General features: G+C 43.8%; 1 protein-coding gene across 1 annotated transcript in view; it reads left to right on the top strand.

Annotated features, from left to right (window-relative positions):
• LOC122800250 (solute carrier family 2, facilitated glucose transporter member 11-like) overlaps positions 1-21970 on the top strand; it is a 361259-nt gene that overhangs the window by 317541 nt on the left and 21748 nt on the right. The gene's annotated exons all lie outside the window — the stretch shown is intronic.

Here is a 21970-nt window from a genome sequence, read left to right as displayed (position 1 = left end):
GTTCTATACCATGCTTCGTGACCACAGGACCTGTAACATACAACACAACCAGTCCAGAACACCACTCCCACATCCAGGACACACACTTTGCTTCCCTGGGAACAGTGCCGGGATATGCAGGTGTTCACATACACCATTCTAGTTGTTAACATCAGGTACAGGCATGTTGTGTGTGGGAACTACTCAGGTCTCTACAACATTACCCTACAGCCACTACAATTTGTGGGTCCATGTGCTATGGCAGAACCACTCACCACAGCCACATGGGGGAATACATATTGCACCTGTCCATCTGCAACATGGATACTCACTGTTCCACACCAGAGGTAGACCACCATTGTTGATATCTGACCATACACACCTTTCCCTGGACATCCATATCCCATCCCCACCCCCAGGCAAGGTTGTCACTGCAAACAAACTGTATTTAGCACAAGCAGACTCTACACTTGTGGAGACTGGGGTGGACGACTTCAAGGGACCCATGCTGGGGGACTATACTGGCCACTCTGCATAATCCTTGAAAATTGCATTCTATGAGCATGTGTAAGGTTTGCATTGATCATGCTATCCCACATATACCCATGACTGCTCCACAACAGGACACCTGTCAGGTGTACACCAGCCATATATGAGCTGTCCAACAGACAGAGTGAGCTAATACATTGCAAAGCTGTAGCCCACAGAGGGAGGACATCTGTGAACAGTACTGGCACGACACTTCAATCCCACATAATCATCACAACACAGTGTTGACAGTGGAATTGTCCAGACAATGCAGATAGGGCTCCCCTCAGTCTGCTATTGACGCCCACTTACTGTTAAAGGTCCTCAGCAACCCTCTTCCAGCACACACCAACAACATGGATGTGGCTTAGCAAATTCAAACCCTGGGATCTCCACTGTGCCCCTGCTTGACAGAGGCACAGCACACTAGCCTCACACATTGCCTTATGTGACCTACTTTACAGTGGCACAGTAGCCTACTGTACTGGGGATGCAGATGCCAAGCACACTCTAGCTAAGCTGTCATTCCCTAGGGCAAACAGCCTAGTATTGACCTCTACACCCATATGTTTAATTGTCAGATGCACAATATTTGTTGCTGTTAGACTGTTTGCAGGTCTTTATTGCCATAGCATTCCCTGTTCCTATGAACAACTTGTGTATCTGTGGAAGATGTTTGAATATGAGGGCGATCCACTATATCACTTATGTCTCCGTAGTCATTTACTGTGTGCACTGGGCAGATTGCTGTGTTGTGGTTGGTTCCTGGAGTGGCACGTACAAATACCAGATATGTGTGACCAACTGCTAAACGGAGATATGGCCTAAGTGTGTGAGCATGCCCAGTTCAGCCTTTCCATGGCATGTTGTCTGACATATGCCTCATTTATCAAAGTGTGCGAGCATGCCCAGTGTGAGCTTTCCATATGTTGAACTCTGCAGTCCACCACATATTTGGGTGAGTGTGAACTTCAACAATATCTCATGTTTATGGTTGTGTGTTGGGTGTCATGTTGTGTATTTACTGGCCAACTGCTTCGTGTCTGACCACAACAGGGATTATACTGTGCCTGCAGGGATTGCATGGGATACTTTGCAGACAGTTGTCAACATCCTTTCATAATGACCTAACACTGTAGTCCCGTATAGTGTACTGGTTCAGTACTTTCACTGTGGTGGACAGTATCCTGGGCTTTAGTCCTATCACTGCTTGATATCTTCATAGTGAGCACAACAGACTGTGTAGGGGCCAGTTGTGCACATATGACCATGTTGCATTATGTTCAGATATGGACTACCTACACCAGGCTTGTCCAACATTGGTAGTGCATTCCACAACATAGGTGGACATTGGCAAACACTAGCGATGTTCCCTAGGCCATTTCTGATGTTAGTCAGAGAGTGTGTTTGTCCTTCGACACACATTGTAACTGGAGTTTGCCATGACATATGTCATGGTTAGTATACTGTGCCTCCGTCTACCTGTGACATAACAGTGATACCCAGGGTAAACCTACCATCTCCCATCCACTCATCAGGATTCCTCTTGAGGGGTGTCAATAGGTGACTCTCTGGCTAACCTGTACTGGGAGTTTACTCATGAGTGGGGGTGGCTTCTGTGTTATGGATCATTCAGTACAGCTTGCCCTATGTATGTCAGTGCTGGGGTTCAGGTCTCTCATGTGCATAGCTCACTGCCATTCAGATTGTACAAGGTGCAGCATGTTCATTGATTCCAGCTTGGACATGGCTTCATACATCAGGCACAACTTGCCTCTGGGTGGGCAGTATGGCAGTGTGTGGAGCTGCAGTTTGTTTAATCAGGCAACACATAGCATCTGTTCATGCTCTTTGCTACTCCTGGTGAGGTACTGTTGTGGACTTTACAGTTGATGGAGGTGTCTGCTAAGGTACATCCCACAGGGGCTATTGTAGTCAATTGTGACGCTGATGAAGGATGCCTGCAGAGCCACAGTGACCTCCCCTTATCTAGATCTGACAACCTTCATGATTGGGTGGGTATATGGTATGTTTCTGTGAACACTACAGTCACATGTTTGTCCAATGCAGGATATCTATCACCTTGTGTTCCCAGGTCTCTCATTACATGTTAGGTACATAATGGGTTAACACCTGTGTGGTAATTGGTGGGCACTTACTGTATATCTATGGTGGTTGTCTATACACATTTATGCAATTAGCTTGCTGACATGGCTATGGCACCAGTTGTCTGTTTCTATGTGGCCCTTTTGTGGGTTGCTTGTGTCAGCTGGGGGTCAGATATGTTGGGCAGTTTGTACTCCTATGCATACATGTTCAGTCACAGTCCTACCATGTTGGCCTGTACCTATGGGACATATATACAGAACGGGGGAGGTCCCAGGACCAAGCCTTGTGGGATGCCACTTATATCTGCTTTGTAGTCTGACATGGATGCAGCATGTCTGACCATGTCAGTTCTGTCCTTGGTCTGATTTGCAACCCCTCTACTGACATAGGGGTTTATATTTAAGCTGGTGAACATATCCATACTGAACACGTAGGGTATTGTCTGGAAGCATTTGCACAGTCCAGCTACACTGTGTGGACCACATTGCCCTCATTGATGACCTTAATGACTGTTTCAAATGGGTCAAACATGTTTAGGGGTAGGATCTGCACTTATGACAGCCACACTGGGTAGGGTCCGGTGTCAGTAGGTCCCCAATAGCTTTATGTCTGCGGTACATGCTGATCCTTTCCATAGCTGTGCAGAACAAGCTTGTCAGGATCCTGGGGTGGTAGTTTGCTGTATCCATTCAGGCAACACCCTTGTTGTGAAGGACCACTGTTGTTGTACACTGCTCTTTGGGTACATATCCTGTGGTAAGGCTGACATTGAGCAGTAATGTGATTTGGCATTCCATTCTTCTTGGAGTTCATGTTGGCCTCAGCCCAGGACACCATCTCATGCCTTTGCTGCTGTGTGTTTTGCTTTGTAGAAGATGGCTGTTACCTCAGCATCTGCAATGTCAGGGGGCCAGCAGTTTGCTGGGATAGATATTTTGCATTCTGGGGGGGGGGGATTTTGCACTGCACCTGTCAGGTTGTATGTTGGCAATATGTGTGTGTGTTTGGTATGTTGTTTGTAATATCTGTGTGATTCGGAGCATATCTGTGAATTCCCAACATGGTTCCTACCATCAGTTGAGTAAGCCTTGTGATTATCCTTAGTGTCCTGTACAATTTGTATCTTCATAAGTTCATAGGTTCATACTAGGCTATCCACCCTAGGACATTAGTAAGCCTAGCCAGAGTATGTGTGTCTTTCGCCACCCCTTGCTATGTGAATATTATGGCCATTTATGATTTTCTTTACTGTGCCTCTGTCTGGACGTGACACAGTGAAGACCCCCAGTGTACATCTACAATCATCCATCCACTTGGCAATATTCCTCTTGAGGGGCGTCAGTGAGGGGCTCTGCCTAACATGGAGTGGGATCCTGTTCCAGGGTGTGGGGAGCCTCTGGGTTATGTATCTTTCCCTCCAGCACATCCTATTTCATTATGTGTTGAGGTTGACATCTGTCACTCTCACAGCTCCAATGGCTTTGATTTCCTGGGGTGGAGCATGTCCATTACTCCTGTGTTGGACATGGCCTTGTACAACAGACATACAATGCCTCTGTGTAGGCAGTCTGTGACTGCATTCAGCTGGGGTGTCTACAGCCAGGCGGCATATGACATATATCTGACACCCTTTATCCTCTTGGTGAGGTACCTTTGAGGTCTTCCTAACCGCTGCAGGTGTCAGGTACGGTACATCCCATATGAGTCATTGTACTAGATTATGGGTCTGATAAGAGAACGGTACAGGGGCACAGTGACCTCTGTTGATGTAGATGTGAATCCTTTCATGATACAGTGTCCAATATAGACAGTCTTCCTAGCCACATTGGCATTGTGAGTATCACATGACAGGTTACTGTTGACTTGTGTCCCTAGGTCCCTGAATACTCCTTGCATACATAATGGTTTACCACCTATGTGGTAATTTGTGAGTACCTTGTTTGGTACTGTACAGTGTCTTCAGGATGTCTGGGTGGGATTCCTGTGTGTGAGAGTGTGGTCTGCTGCATGCTACAGACTGTACAGCAGTTTTGACTACAGTTAGGTGCACATGGGTGGTCTCCACTGCTTCGTGCATTGTCAGTTACCTGGCCATATGGGTGTCTGTGCTGCATATGGATACTCCCCCTCCTTTGATGTTTTGGTCCAGGTGTTGGGGCCATAACGCATGATATGAGGTATAACCTGGTAGTGCTGGTGTACTGTCAGTAGGCTTGCAGCAGGCTTCTGTCACTGCACAGACATTGATGTTCTCCATACTGGGAAGTGCCTCAGGAGCATGCATATTGCAGTTTACACATGTGGCATTGGTCAGCATTACCCTTATGTTTCTTACCACTTATGTTTTCTAGGGTGGTGGGTTAGTGTTTTCAGCCTTGCCTACGTACGGCTCTATGGAGGTGGCAAAGGCCTTATCCAGTATCCAGACACCCAGGGGTAACAGGTGCAAGCCAGCCCTGGAACAGCAGCATGGCTTGTCATGCATGACATCTCAGGCAGACAGACATTAGATCCTCTTGGACTGACAGCTGTAATTGTGCCACCTGTTAAAGCTGATCATTCTGTGTGTGTACTGTGGCATCATTCTTGGTGAGGGTTGGATGCTGCAAACGGCCAGTGTCATACCGGCCTGGAGTATATACTCAGAGAGCTCATCCATGTCTCTTTTCATGTAGTCCAGGGAGGTACATCTCAGGTCATTCACACCAGCATGGACAATGAGTGCATCATATTTCTGCTTGCTTTGGGGTGACCTGCGTACTTGTGTTATGTGGCATATTGTGGCAGCCTACAGCAGCTTACTGTATCCTTTCCCTTGTTCAGTCTGGTGAGTGGGACAGCAGTGTGTCTGCCTATACAGACACCTATTACAACTGTATCAGGCATGTTGTTTCTCCTTCTGGCCTGTGACTGTTTGGCGCACCAGCTTTGTGTACTATGTGTTGCATGTGCTATGTTTGGAGGTTGTGGTTGCTTGGGGTCTGCTTTGGAGGCCTCTGTTGGTGTGGTGTGTTTGTAATTAGGGCCTCTGGGAATGTTTTTCTGTGTTTATGTGTTTGGTTTACAGTTGTGATAGGTCTATGTAGGACTGGGTTTGTGGTATGTGTGGTTACCTTCTCCTCCTGACTAGTTTTGACAGTACTGAGTTGGGGGAGCTCAGCCTCCGGTTTGGATAAATGGTTGCATCTCTCACATATATTTGTATTTATTGGGGGGAGTTGAGGGTTGTCTGTGTACTTGGGGCAGGTGTAACATTGCCTCAGGATTCACAGATTCTACTTGTTGTGGCTGGCCTTAGTGGATTGTATGTGTGGACATATTTTATTGCCATACTACTGATCAGTGATTACTTCCCTTTTTCTGTTTGCTCTATCATGTAGTAGCTTCCTCATTCTCTTGCATGGTTTGGTAATGGCTGGAGTCCAGCATGCCAGATGCCTGCATGTATGGCATTGTGTCTTGTTGTTATTTGTGATTGCATAATCCAAGCATTCCTGGCTGTGTTCATGGAATGCCAGTATAACAGGTTCTGCGGTGTGTCCCATATTCTGCACCTGCACAGGGCCTTTAGTGGATTCCACATCAGTTTGGAGGGGTGCAACTTATGCTTTACACATGTTTTTCACTGTGGTTTTCTGGCCAGGGACTGTAGTCAAGATGTGTATAACCGGTGTGATTACTCTATGGTCTGGTCTTACCAGTGAGGGATACACTTCTCATCTTGCCATCCAGTACGTATGTTGCTGATTATCACATCCAGTATGCTTACCCCTCTTGTGGGAGTGGTACTTTGTTCCTGGGCATTTTGGTTTATGGATTCTGGGAACTTTTTTCCTACTGTGTTGGTGCTAGTATAATGCTCCCAGTGTATGTCTGGGTATTTTCAGTCAACCAATATAATGTGGTTTGGGGAGCTTGATATATTCCTGTATTCCAACATAGGCCAGGTGCAGTTCCTGGTGTTAGGACAGTAGTCTGCAGCAGGCTATATACTGGGAGGCGGTTTTAGCCACTGGTACTTGACCATGGCTAATCCATGCTGCTTCTTGTTGTGGTACCAACATGGGGGTGTGGTTATCTTTGACAATTATTGCTAGTCACCCTCCTTTTATAGCTTGTTCCATGTGTTGAGGCTGTACAGCACAGTATGAGGTGAAACCTGGTAGTGTTAGGGTGCTGATGTGAGCCTTGACCCAGTTTTCTATTACAGGACAGATATCAACATTCTCCATACTGTGTGCATTTACACTGCACGCATCTTGCTGTTTAGACTTCTGGCATTGGGTAGCATTACATCTAGGTTCCTATCCCTTGTGGTACCTATGGAGGTGGGTTTGTGTTTTGAGACTTACCTATTCAGGGCACGCTGTGGGTACTGACAGCCTTTGCCAGTATCCATGGGGCCTGGACTGATAGGTGCACGCCACCCCTAGCAGGTGGTGTATCATGTCATGCTCAGCATGTCTTCCCAGGCTGAAACACATTGGCTCCCCTTTGACTAACTGCATTACTTCAGCCAATTATTGCAATTGATCATCCCATCATCATTTTGTGGCTTCATGCTTGGTGAGGGTGGATGTTAGTCAGGGTCCTCAAGTATGCATATAGTACATGGTGTTACATTACTTAACACATGGCATTCTTGCCTCGGGTGGTGCTGCAGGGCTGCCTCTGTCAGATGCACATATTACACTCCCTGTACATGTTTGTGAGCAGGTCATGTCATTTTAGGCATCCCTGTTATTATTTGAGTGAGTCAGAGAGGGGTATCATTCCCAGGGTTCCTACTGAGCCAGTATATGTGCTATGCGTTGCCTCTTTGCCAAGGCCAGGACATACTGGGCATGCCTCCTTCTGCCTACTGGGGCAGGCTCAGCTTGTTCCTCCTCCAAGTCACGCTCTGCCTCTGATGGCCTTGGCAATGGTGGGGGGCTGTTTTGCCCAGCCCTATGCTGGTCCTGCTGCAGCTGTTTTCGCAAGATCATATTATGTAGCATAGCACATACCATGACAATTTGGGTACATGTAGTTGGTGAGTACTGCAAGGCTCCACCAGATGTGTCCAGACACCGGAACCGTGACTTGAGCAGCCCAAACACACGCTCTATTACATTACGTGTTTGTGCGTGTGCCTCATTATGGCGTTCCTGTTCAGGTGTGTGTGCATTTCTGATGGGTGTCATCAGCCACGGCTCCAGTGCATAACCTGCATCCCCCACTAGGTGTCCGTGTGGGATGTCCCCACTGACAAATGTCTGGTACAGCTGCGTCAAATGCCAGATGTGGGAATCATGGTAGCTCCCAGGGCAGCCAGCACACGCATTCATTATTATGCCCTGGGCATCACACACGACCTGGCAGTTGATGGAGGGGAAGCCTTTGCGGTTAATGTAGGCCCTACCCCGCTCACCGGCTGGTGCTTTGATGCATATGTGCGTGCAGTCTATTGCACCCACTACCTCAGGGTATTCTGCTATTTGCTGGAAGAGACGCATATTGCTGGCCAATACCTCACGGGCATTGGGGAAATATACATGATCACCGACATGTGCTGACATGGCATCCAGGAACTGGTGCAGTACCCTGGAGGCTGATGCCTGTGATATCCCCATCATATCACCAGTTGGTCTCTGGAAGGTACCTGTTGCTAGTATTCTTAGGCCAACAAATACCTTGGTTTCCACTGGGATGGGTTCCCCTCTGTTGGTTCTGTGTGTGAGGCATGGCCTGCACAGCTCGACTATTTGCTGCAGGAGCTCTCTGTCCACTCTATAATGCTCTACTATCTCCAGCTCATGTAACCCATGGTAGGTGACCCTGGGCCTGTACACTCTTCTCCGTCTCCTCACTGTGGGTTGCCTGGCACCATCTGCATTGTCACCACCCTCAGCAAGTCGCCTATGTCTCATTATGACAGCTATGGCAGCCCCTAGCATTTCTGCTCTGAGTTCAGCTTTTTCAGTTTTCACTTCTAATAGCTTACTCCTGTCTTGCAGTGTCTCTTGAGAGAAACATCCTGCACTGCTGTTTGCAGAGTTTTAAGTGCTGGGCTGGGCTACTATTCTGCCTGTGTAATTGCCTGCTTCTAATTGTTTTCACCTGCTAGCTCCAGCAGTATTCCCTGCTAGCTTCCTACTAATTCTGTTGCTTCCTTTTCCCTTTCTGTTTCCTCGGGGGGAGCAGCGTGCCTACCAGCAGAAACACGCTCACTGTGGCTTACACATGCCTACACATGCTTACATGGTTCAGGATCTGCCAACACGCTCCCACATGCTCTGTCTGCCTTACACGAGTGCACACTGCCCTACACACGCTTCATGGCCCGCACACATGTGCATGCATGCCCAGCAAGAAACTTTGGTGTAAGTAACAGTGCACACCTTTCATTTCTTGAATTTCCCATGCTTATCTTGTGGCACTCCTCTTTCCATGATCTGTGTCTGTCATCTGTCATGTAACACTAACCTCCAATGAACTGCATTTCTTTCTACCATTCCCCCCTGTGATGTCACCTATCTCCTACTCTAGTCCTCCCCCTTATGTATCTCTTACACTACTCAGACTGTGCTCATTTGCTATGTGACTGTGGGATTCAGTATCCTAACCCTCATTTACATCAGATTGCCTACTAATGCTTAGTTACATGTCTTAGACTCAGCTTCCCCCCTTAGCAACCACTACACGGTGGCCATGTTGTTTTTGGTCTGCTGGTCCCTCCATTGTCATTCCATGTATTGCATAAGGTTTATAACCTTCATTTTTATGTTTTATACAGTGCAGCCCGTTAGCGCGGGGCTGCGCTGCGTTTAAACATCGCCGAAAAAAGAAATTATATTTTTTTAATATTTGCATCAGGTTACCTTGCCAATGGCCACATATTTGGCCATTGGCATGCTGTCTGACACATATGCACCCTTTATTTGGAGCTGACATGGCTCCTTTGTGATTTTTGCAGAAACGTACTCAGTTGTCAACTGAGTACATTTCTGCAGCTAAAACGGCTCTTACACGGGCTTCTTTCTGTTTCGTGGATCGCTACTCTACCTCATTTGCATGCCTTTCGGCTGCAAGTGAGGTATTTAGCATATCCACGCCCAGTCCATGTAAGAGACGTTTTAGCTGGTCTCTTACATGGAGTTTCGGGCTGCTCCTGGATCGCGAGGCTTGCATGGAGTGTTACATGTCTCTTACACTCCGTGCAAGCCTTCCTGAATCCTGCCCAATGTGTCATTTTAGGCCTGTTGTGTGTATTGGAGGACTGTCTGTAATAGTAGCAGCACTGTTAGTTGTTTAGCATATATTGCACCTTAGTAGTGCAGGTATTAATATATGCCTGCCTTTTTCCCTTTTTTTATTACAGGTGAACATAGCAGTGGAAATGTGGGCCTTGTGCCATCTGTTGTCAGTGTCTCATCAAACACTGATGATGATGGTAGCAAAATGGAGGCACAGTTGGGGGGTGCAGAGGTTGAATGTGACACAGAGGTTGACATGGAGCCACCCCCTTATTGTACCCCAGATACAGCCAGTAGACCTATACCTACCCAGTCCTCTGAAGCCACAGGTGGAGGGCGATGACATTGAGCAGGGAAGTGTGGCTACTGTGGCTTCATTGCCTGTTGAGTTTGGCCATAACCAAAGTATTGGAGAGGTGCCATGTGGGAGGGGTGATAGGAGTACTCAGAGGAAGCCTGCTGTCCCCCCTCCAACTGGTTCTTGTATCTCTTCTGTGTCACACAATGTATGCTTAAGGCCATCCTGGAGGTGCAGGCATGTTCATAAAGGGGCCACAGACAAATGCTCAGGGTTGTGGACGTGGCACAATCTGACATGCATGACTTGCTCCATTGTGTCACTGATTCCCTGGCTCGGCTGAATGACATATTGGAATGAGGGGTATCTGTGATGGACCGAGGAGTGTCTGTCATGGAACAAGCAGTATCTGTGATGGAACATCTGCTGGGAGGGGAACTGTGTCCTCATGAGTGTGGGTCAGCCACATCTGCTGATAGCTAACGTGGCCATTCCCAATCACGCTTCCTTATTGGCAATACTTCTGCTGGTCCATCGGTGAGTGTGCTGTCCACACCCAGATGTGACAGGCCATGGGGTCATGGTCCTGGCCATTCCCTAAAAAGAGAGCACATCCAGCAGACATCGGTCATGCTCAGGTCAGTCACAGCACTCCATCTGACCTTGGGCATGGAGGTACTAGTGCAACTCCTGGTAGTGCCAGTTCTCATAGTCAGGAGTGGCAATGATGAACTGCTACCTCTACCATGCACATCTCACACCTGTCCAACATATGAAGACATAGAGCTAGCACTGAGCTTGGCTGTGCTCATGTAGAGTCTTATACCACTTCCACATGGAGGATCTCTACAGACCCACACACAGCCTGCCTGCTTCCCTTTCACACACACACACACACACACACACACACACACACACACACACACACACACACACACACACACACACACACACTCTCACTGACCTTTAGTGTCAAGCCTAGGCTTCCTGTCCCCCCTCCCCAGCACCCTGTGAAAATAATGATAACTCTGCCATTTCCCTGTTTTCTCTCTTTTGGATTTAGGGATACATATGCTTTGTATATGATGCACAGGGTGCATAGCTACATTAAAGCCTAGTATATCTGCATGGTGTATTGTTGAACTGATCATTTTACCTGTCAGTTATATTTGTCTTGCCAAATGATACAGTGGATAGCATCATCATGTCAATACTTTCTAGTATATTCTCTTGTAAGGGTTATGAAGTCAGGTACTGCAATTTGTGTCATTACTTTATAACCTTTCTCTTTAATGTTTTCCACTACATACATTCTGTGCATATCATAAGACATGTCATCACATTCAAATCTCAGGATTGTATGACAACACTGTAGCCAGACTCATCAGAACAGTAATACGGTATTGTGCTCTCTTTTGCATGAACCTCACCAGACACATGCAGCAGCTGGACAGACCACAGGGCTTTCTCATCAAGATAACACAGTTCCTACTAACCATTACATGATGTATGTGGCTAGATTAAAAGACATCACTGTCATCTGTCTAGTATTGTATTACATTGTAACTATTATTCTAAGCTTATTACTTTTGGTTTAAGCACTCAGGATTCAAGCCAGCTTTCTTACATTATGAAGGTTTGTCGTCTACACTCTTGTGGGCGGAGATGGTAGCCTCTGCCCTTCTGAGCTGGGAATTGCTGGTTGAATGCTTACTGTGGCTGTTCTTCTCTGTGTTATGGTTTAAGTACTTGGCCTCCAAACCAGTTATTTTACACTAGGAAGGTTTGTGGTGTAGACTCTTGTAGCAGGGGAGGATACTCTACACCAATCTAAGCTGTGAGTTGCTGGTTGAAGGCTTATTGTGTCTGTAATTGTCAAGTTGTCTTAGTTCTGGTTTAAGCACTTGGGTTCCAGACCACTTAATTTATACTAGGAAGGTTTGTTGTCTGCACTCTTATTGCAGTATTCTACTGAATTGCTGCTTTATTTAAACTGTTTATTCTTCTATTGTGATTGCGATTTTCTGCACTTTGGACTTCTAGTACTTCTGGATTTTATACCACACACTCGATTCAGGCTTGCTGAATCTAGACTGTTTGGTATCATTGGAGCACTAAAACCTGCCCTCTTACATTAAGAAGTCCCCCCTGCACCCTTGTGGCAGAATTGTGCAGCCAAGAGCCCATCTGAGTTGGGGATTGCAGGAATAAGATTCACTCTTGGTCTTTCCCTTTGTTTACTTTTTTTAAAATAATTTAACTTTGCTTATATTCCATTGTCATGTTTGGATGGGTTTGCACTCAGATCTTGCACTGCTGCCCTGTGAGCAACTCAGTTCTGCATTGTGAAACATGCACATTTTTTAACCCTAGCCCTCCATAGAACAGACACATTTTGTTAGCCTTACAGCAAACCCTGATCCATCCTGCACATTCCCCACTAGATACTACAGTATATACTTTCCATAATGGGTGGACAGCTTCTCACCATTTCTGCAGACAGCCTGATTTACATGAGCATCCTGAGACAACAGAACAATTGCCTCTTGTATACTAACAACGAGTTATTGTTAAAACAAAGTAATACAACATGTGAGAGCTGCATCTATACTATGAATTTGGAATCAATTCTCCCACATAACAACAAACCACATATCAAAGATGTTGTCAGCACATACAATTCACTTCTTGGACAAAACAAGCTCACAACCCATAAACCCACATACATGGAGGTACTCACTAAAAACCTAAATAAAGATCAGAGACCTCCCAAGTGCAAACCTACTGCAAACAGTGCAGACCCAATAAAATGCACTACACATAATAATACACACACCAGTGTCTCAGCCATTAAGCCCCTCAGGCAAAACCCTTCAAAACCAAATGTCTTGCTCATAAGTGACTCCATAGTGAGATGCACAGATGCCCCCCTTGCCAGGCTGGACAAGGGAAGGTCACAGTCATCTGCCTGTCAGGTGTCAAGGTCCATCAGATCATGCATGCACTCAAGTCTCTGAATGACAAGCAGTGTTATGACTCTGTCATAGTCCAGGTTGCAGTGAATGACTGAATACATACCTCATTGTACTATATGAAGGTGCTTCCCCTCCCCCATTAGTGGCCTTTTTAGGCAATGTCAGAACAACTGATGTCCCAATGTGACAGAGATAAACTGAAGGTTATGCTGCTTAATACAAGGAGTAAATTAGAAACTGCACTCACTGGAAGAACTCCTTACCTTGGAAGTTGCCTATGTCTGTGCAGTCACATAGACATGGTTCAAGACCACAGACAGCCCCCTGGCCATGCAAAGATACAATGCCTTCCACACATTCAGATCTCAAAAGGAGCATGAAATAACCAAAGACAGAGGTGAATACATCTTCATTAAAGACAAATACACCACAAAACTGGTCAAAGAGTATGACTCCATAATGCTACTCCAAGTCCAACTAAGTGTATGTAAACCTATTTCCATATCATTTTTGGCTACAGTCTCCCACCAGTACTACTCTGCCTACTTGTACCTGCTTGAGTCACTCACTATGTAGCCAAATACCTTGGTAATGTGTGATTTCAACTATCCTTCCATTGATTTGGAGTCATATATGTGCAGAAACCTGTTCACCCTAAGGATCCTGGACTTTAATACACATGCTGTGTAACAGATAGTCTGCACTCCCTCAAGGGGCTCAAATGACCTAGACTTAGAATTTACCAACATAGTGGTTCTTGGCACTAACTCCTGTGTGTTGGCCTCCCTAGTCAGGTTGTATCAGAATTCTGTCTCATTCACATTCACAGTCATATCCAACACTCCCACAAGAGCAGAAAGGATGAAACATTTATCCAAAGCAAACTGTAATCTAACCAATGGCATAAAGAGTTCCAAACTCCCTGCTACCACTGTCAACAATGACTGCTATACAGAGGTGTACACATATGGCCTATATAAACACCTTTATCAATGTATAGAGTCAGCTGAATGTGAATAAATCAAAACAGAGACCTCACAGAAAACAAGCCACCATGGTGGGCAGCATGCATATATAGGTTAGATAACAAGTGGAAGAAATTAATGTCTAAGAACAAGACGAAACTGACTCAGCAGAGGAAAGACACCCTCCACAGCTTGAACAAGGAAATTAGCTATATTGTAAAGTCCTCTAAAACCACATATGAACCTGAACTAGGATCCCTAACTAAAGAAAATCAGGAGGCATTCTTTAGCTACGTCAGAATTTTAAAAGTGAAGGGTCAGATTTGTGCCAAACTAGTTGTGGACGGTCCCACTCAAACTGACCCTGAGGACATTGCCAACCTGCTACCAGACAATTTTGGGCAAACTTCACCCCCCTGACTCCACCAGACATACCATAAAACATACCTGTCACCAATCTTCTACCTAGTACCTGAAAAGAGCAGTTCATAACCTCACTCTCCAGGAGCAGAAAAACAGCCACTATGGAACTGGATAACATCACAGGCTACCTACTAAATGGTCTGAAACAGGACTTAGCAGAACCAGTTGGCATTGTCTTTAACCACATTGTATGTACTGGCTTTGTCCCAGCAGTGTAGAACACAGCAACAGTAATTCCCTTGCACAAAAGAGGTCCATCAATTGACCCTGCGAACTATAGAAACCTATGCCTCACCAGTTATATCTCCCAGGCCATGGAGAAAATAATCATGGACCTTATCAACAAAAACATAGTTGACCTTTAAACTGTTGTCCAGATACAAATTGGCTTTGTTAAGGGTAGAGCATGCTTATTAAAACCTAGTGGATGACCTTGAGAGTGTCACCAAAGCCCTGGATGAAGGCAGAACAGTGCATACAGCCTGTCTTTATTTAGTCAAGGCTTTAAACACAAAACCCATCTCAGGCATCCTTGATAAATTCATGCGTGTGAGAATTAACCCATATGTCACTAGATGGTTAGTGAACTGGATCACAGACAGAACACATAGTCCAATTTGGGGATTCCACCTCTAGCAGCAAACCAGTTACCACTAGTGTACCACAGTGATTTGTGTTGGGCTCCCTATGGTTTGGAATGTATTTCTAAGATGACCAAGGGAAAATAGATGGCCTATGGCTTACCATATTCACTGCTGACTGCATACTGGGTGCAACCATTGAGATCCCCCAATGATGTTGACATAACACAAAAAGGCCTTACACAAACAAAAGATTGGTGCTAAAGCCACAGACTCAAAATAAATGTTAAATCAATGTGTTATCATCCCTTACAACTAAAGATGAGTCCATGCACATTACAATATTAACAGCGCTCACCTTAGCTGAAACCCTGTGGTGAAAAATTTGGGAACACAGGTTGACAGCACCCTTAACTATGGTCACCATATGTCCACAGTGGTAAAGAAAACCTTCTATGTTGCACATCTCATAAGTAAGGGCATCATATCCAGAGCTAAGGATGTTATAACACCTCTGTACTTATCCCTTATCAGGCCACTAATAGAGTACAATGTTCCCTTGTGTATGTTCCTCACCAAACACCTGCAGCAGCTGGAGAGACCTCAGAGGTTTCTCACCAAGACAATTCATGGCCTGCAACACATGGCCTGCATGGACAGACTGAAGGCCCCCTTCACTCTACTCTGTATCTTATAGATTGTTGAGAGGTAACTTTTGCCTGGCCTATAGAGCAGTGTCAGACTCTGGCCTAATAGAAATGCTGCACATCCACAAGGCACATAGGACACAATTCACTCACTGTAGGGATCTTAACCTAGCCTGCAACATTAACAGGACGTGCTGTAGTGACAAATGTGTCTCCCAAAGATTGTCAGTTCTCTGGAAAATAATCCCAATTCACATAAAACAGAGCTCCTCAATGAACCTATTTAAGTGCAACTTAGCCAATTGGATGAGAGAACGTAAATTAACCCTGGGTGTGTCACCCATGTCCCTCTTGGATAAGGGCAGATGGTGATGATCATGCACTTGCACTGTAAATATAGACCAAACAAGTAGGTCGATAAGGGAACAATGGTATAACATGGCTAGACTTATAAAGTCTCTAGGGCCATTAGCCTAGTAACCTCCTATGAACCTAAGGTGACATCTGCCTGGGCTCCAGGTCAATGTCTGATCCTGCCCTGGTGGGATGGTTGTATATGCAATAATCTGAAATAGCTTTGTCTGTTGAGCATGTGGTGGTACATCAGCATTGTCTGTTCAACATGTGGTGGTACATCAGCATTGTCTGTTGAGCATATGGTGATAACAGTGTCCCATGTGCTGGTGTAAAAGGATCTCTGTAATGTCAAGTAACATCACACACATACACACACACACACACACACACACACACACATGCACACAGTTGGCTACAGTGAGAATAGAACCCCTACACGCAATCACCATGGCACAAGTCTGACTTTTATATATTTGCAGGTCAATTTATAGTAGATGACATCAGCAGGCCATATGGGAGTCAAGAGGTTGGAAGAGCTGCATGACATGGATGTGTAGGCTTCTGCAAGTATGAAAAGACTAGCAAACCATGCCAATGGACAAGTAACTGTAGGATAGCACATCTACTCTGCTGAGTAGAGACATACACACAATCAGTTGACTGCAGTGAGAACAGAATCCTTGCCTAAGTACACAGGCTACAAAACACAATACCCTATGCAAGAGCCACTGTACAAGTCTGACTTTTACATGGCTGTAGGTCAACTTATAGTGGATGACATCACCAGTGCATGTTGGAGAGAAGAAGGTGGGAGGCCTACCTAACACAGATGTGTAGGCAGGTGAAAGTATCAAAATACTATCACTATGGGATTGGGGTAGTAACTGTAGGATACACTTGCTCTTCTGGCTAGACACAAACACACACACACACACACACACACACACACACACACACACACACACACACACACACACACACACACACACACACACTTGACTGCAATGAGAACAGAACCCCTACCTATGTAAGGACACAGACTATAGAACACAATACTCTATGCAAGTGCCACTGCACAAGTCTGACTTTTATATATCTGCAGGTCAACGTATACTGCATGACATCAGCAGTACATGTTGGAAAGAAGAAGGTGGGAGGCAGGTGCATGTATCAAAATACTGGCAAGCCATGCCATTGGAGAGGTAGTTGTAGGATAGCAAGTCTACTCTGCTGAGTAGACACACACACACACACACACACACACACACACACACACACACACACACACACACACACACACACACACACACACAGTTGACTGCAGTGAGAACAGAGCCCCTACCTATCTAAGGAAATCAGACTATAGAACACAGTAGTCTACACAAGCACCATGGCACAAGTCTGACTTTTACATGTCTGAAGGTCCACTTATACTGGATGACATCAGCAGTGCATGTTGGAGAGAAGGTGGTAGACCTGCCTGAAATGGATGTGTAGGGAGGTGCAAGTGTCAACATACTGTCAGTTTATGGGATTAGGGCAGTAACTGCAGGATACACAGTCGCTTTTCTAGCTGGACATACACACACACACACACACACACACACACACACACACACACACACACACACACACACACACACACACACACATAGTTGACTGCAGTGAGAACAGTACCCCTCCCCATCTAAGTATACAGACTGCAGAACTCAGTACTTTATGCAAGATCAAACCACAAGTCTGACTTTTACATCGCTGAAAGTTACCTTATGGTAGATGACATCAGCAGGCCATGTAAGGGACAACAGATTGGGATGCCTGCACAGGCATATCAATTCATAAGTCCATATGAGGCCAGTAACCTAAATTTAGAGTGTGTCCTAGATGTTTAGAAGCCTAGCTGTGTAAAAACACAATTACCCTTATTGAGCATAGTGGATGTTTGAGTTTAGCAGAGCAAGGTTATTAGCACCACCAACTGGCCTTGTCCATGACGGAGCACACAACATGTATATATTACACTTTGTAGTGTGGTTGATATATGTGTGTAAAAATACTGAGCCCCCCCCCCCAGGATTGTATTGCTTGGGAGCAGCGGACAACACATGTATTGTGAATATATGACATATACTGAGAGTGTGGCCTGAATTTGCAGTGTTTCCACATGTGGTTTCATAAAACAAAGAGTAAAAAGGTCACACAGATAACCAACTGGTTAAAAAAACACAAAAAGATACAAAAAGAAAGAACAGAAAAAGAAAAATCTAGCAAAGCTAGACTTCTAACTGTGTAATACCTTAAACCTCTTGCAGGGTTTAAGGTATCATACAGTTAGAAGTCTAGCGTTGCTAGATTTTGATTGTAACCACAATTTGTACATTGTCATATATTTAACAGAAAGGAAAACTTCATAGCTGCAAATTTGATACATTATGGGGTCAATGTATAATGTTTAATGTATAATATACATTATGAGGTCAGTGTAAACAAACTTAATTTTCTACATAATTTTATATTACTCTAATTCATTTTACAGTATAAAGAGTTTCATGCTATTATTGTTTTCCTCCTGTGTGATACTCTTTGCAAGGGTATATAGGATCTTGTAATCTGAGGTTCTGCTTCAAAAAGCACAGAATTAGAATTTCCAGTCTCCCCTTGACCACTTCAGCAATTAAAAGTATGATGTCACAGAGACCATGTGTGGGTTATCTACGGCAAAGGAAATTGCTTACTTACCTCTGATGCCTTCATAAGGCTAACGCTTCTCTGGCTCACCTTGGTAAAATATCACATGCAGAGGGTAATTGGCTCACATCCTTTGTGGCCTGTCTTAAGCATGGCAGTTGTCACAAAGGGTTAAGTCAGTGAGTTGTATATCCTGTGTTACAGAATTTGATTTGCTCAGTCCTTATTTGCCTTCTGTGTGATTTTGAGCAAGTCCCTTAACCAGACAGTATTTGGGGCAACTGGGAATTTGGGCTAGGCTCCTCAATGTACCCCCTTGACAGCATGCCAAGCAGCTGCCTATAAAAACAGGTCAAGTTCATTTTATTTTCCAGACAAGAAATTACTTTCTGGATCACTAGAAACAATTTTTAAAAAAACTGAAAAGCTCTAAGTTATTACACATCAGCTCCATAGACTTTGCCATATACCCACCATTTTCCCATCATCTCAAGTTTATCAAGCTAATCACCCTAGATATCCACATCCTGCCCCCCCCATTAGGGAAACCACTGTAAAAAAAATTCTCCATTGATATAACTGTTGCCCCCTCCTGTAGTCTTAAGTATATTAATTAACATGAAGGTTGAGCACTGTGGAATTGTCAAACAGATCAGTCTGATGACAATTTTATTATCCTGTTCAGAAGCAAGAGTGTATTTTTGCTCTAAATTTCACTGCACATTCAACTCCACAGATCTTAGTTAAAGCTGTTAAAGATCATATCTCAAAAAAAAAAAACAAAGCCAAAATAATGTCTTTTTATCCACAAGGATCTTTAAAAATCAGAGCTTTGATTCTATTATCTTCACAGCATAACACCTATCAATTTATTCTTATCATCATTCTATGATTACATTAGCTAGTTCTGTTAAACTGTTTAGATTGACCATCAATAATAAGATCACATTAAATAAGTATATATATATATATATATATATATATATATATATATATACACACACACACATAGAGATTGATAGTTTATAGAAATCTGGTGCAAAATAAAGCCATATTTAATTGCAATCAAATATATGCACATAAGGCACTAAGGAATCACAGACTATAGGGAAATATCATTTGTCACTGCAGAGATTTATTACTTGCTGTTATTTAGAATATCCCATGTAACACAATTATATTTCCAAGATATGACATGAGCACTCTTTTTTTTCCTTGTTTTTCTGTAGCAGATTGCTTTCTGTGGAAGACTGTATTGCAGAAGGGGCCAGGGAATTTACCCTTACCTTACTGTTGTGTGATCTCGGAGTTGGTATCTATAACTATCAGGTAGTTTGGGGTGCTATTTGATCATTTTTAGATTTTTCATTTTAGATGCACTCTAAAATGATTGCTCTTACACACACACACACACATACCATTTTTAGATCTCTAGTGTAAACATATATAGAAGGATTTGATAAGTTATGTGATAAATTATGTTAGAGGGATACTTATATTAAATTGTACTTTGATGTCAAGAGAAGCTAAAAACTTCACATTAGTTAAAAGTACTAGAAATCTAAACTGTATTATTATAATACAAGATTCATACTGATTTGTCAAAGGCAGTTTCAGAGAACGCAAAAAACTCAAAAGCAATTTGCTGAAACCACTTTCACCGAACAGAAAAAATATTTTTTGCATTGTTGGGTTTTTTTTGTTTTTTTTTTTTTTTTGTAAAGTCTCCCTGCACTCACCATGTGTGGGAACATCCCCAATACTACATATAAATTATATGCACCACCTCTGACGTCACTCAGCAGTGGAGAAAAATGGTAATGATTTTAGTGAACTGCCTTCAGTTCCTTTGTGTTCATTGAAACTACCTTCAGTGAGATGACATGCTCCCATAACACATATGTGGAGTGAGTCAGTTATGCTAGGACTTCCCTGACCTGGCCAAGTTTGAACCAAAAAGAAAAGGACTTCATCCTCATCGTCAAATAATACCTATCAGGAAGGTATTCCAGCATATCTGCCATCCTTTGCAGGTAGTATAGCTGTTATATATATATGTGTGTATATATATATATATATATATAAAATATCAACAATTAAAATCAATATCAGAACAAAGTTTTTGACTATTTTCCTTTGTTGCATCATATGACTGAGCATGCACAGCGTCATACACTACAACACTCAACCAGATCAAAATGATACAAATTTGGAGTGCAAGTTAAATAATACTGAAAAAAGCTGAAAAAGGAAAGGTTGTAATGCGTGGAGCCAGCAACATGGTGTAGACAGATAAAGCCATAACTATGATGCAGGTGACCCAATTTCAATTAGTGGTTTGGGTGCTTGTAGAAACTGGCAAGGGATGGTGGGAGTGTGGCCACTGCCAGCTCGGTCATGGGAGGGAGGTGGCTGGTTCAATATATGAGTGACATATAGTGGGAGCATGTTTTCCACTGTGGCAGTATTCAGCATAGTCTGGCAAAACATCAAGTGGAGGGAGTACACCAAGCTGCCCTGCTCCCTATCATCTGACTCTCACCACTGCAGAATAGAATGTAACAATAAGGCTTCTCAAAAAAGAACAAATGGGACAGGAAATGCCTGTTTCCTGCCTTCAGATCATGTTCTGCAGAGAGAAAAAAAAGTACATTGAAAGGGAATACTGTATGCAATATAATTATGATCAGAACCTGTTGTTTTAAAGTCTACTCCTTAAATCAGGTAGACTTTTAATTAAAAACAATGTTTTGATGATAATAACTGTCCTTTTTTTTCAAGACTTCTGACTAAGCTTGATTAGGTTCAATGTAACTTGCAACCTTGAAGATTAAGTGCATGCATAATTTTCAGGACAGATTCTTTACCTCTCTGTCCTTTCCCATACCCTAAGCCCAAAGTGACTACATTGAATAGCCCTTTGAATCCATAGTGAGCAGTTTAGGAAAAGTCACTATCAAACTCTGTATCAAGTGCTTTTGTCAGAATCGTGAAGAACTTGTTTTGAAAGCTTTGACATCCCTGTATCTGAATCCTTGGGTGTGCTTTTGAGGCATAGATAAATAGTTCCAACCTCTTCAGCTTCAGGGATGCCAAATATTGTATATATTTTCACAGCATTACTACAATGTATTATTTGAATGTTTTATTTTGTATATAAATTTTAAGCTGTATTAAGGTGTAGG

The sequence above is a fragment of the Protopterus annectens genome, chromosome 4.part0, assembly GCF_019279795.1.
Source record: "Protopterus annectens isolate FY-2018-M chromosome 4.part0, PAN1.0, whole genome shotgun sequence".
Classification (NCBI taxonomy): Eukaryota; Metazoa; Chordata; order Ceratodontiformes; family Protopteridae; genus Protopterus; species Protopterus annectens.
The sequence above is the reverse complement of the archived record's forward strand: the minus strand, read 5'-3'. Positions and strand labels throughout refer to the sequence as shown.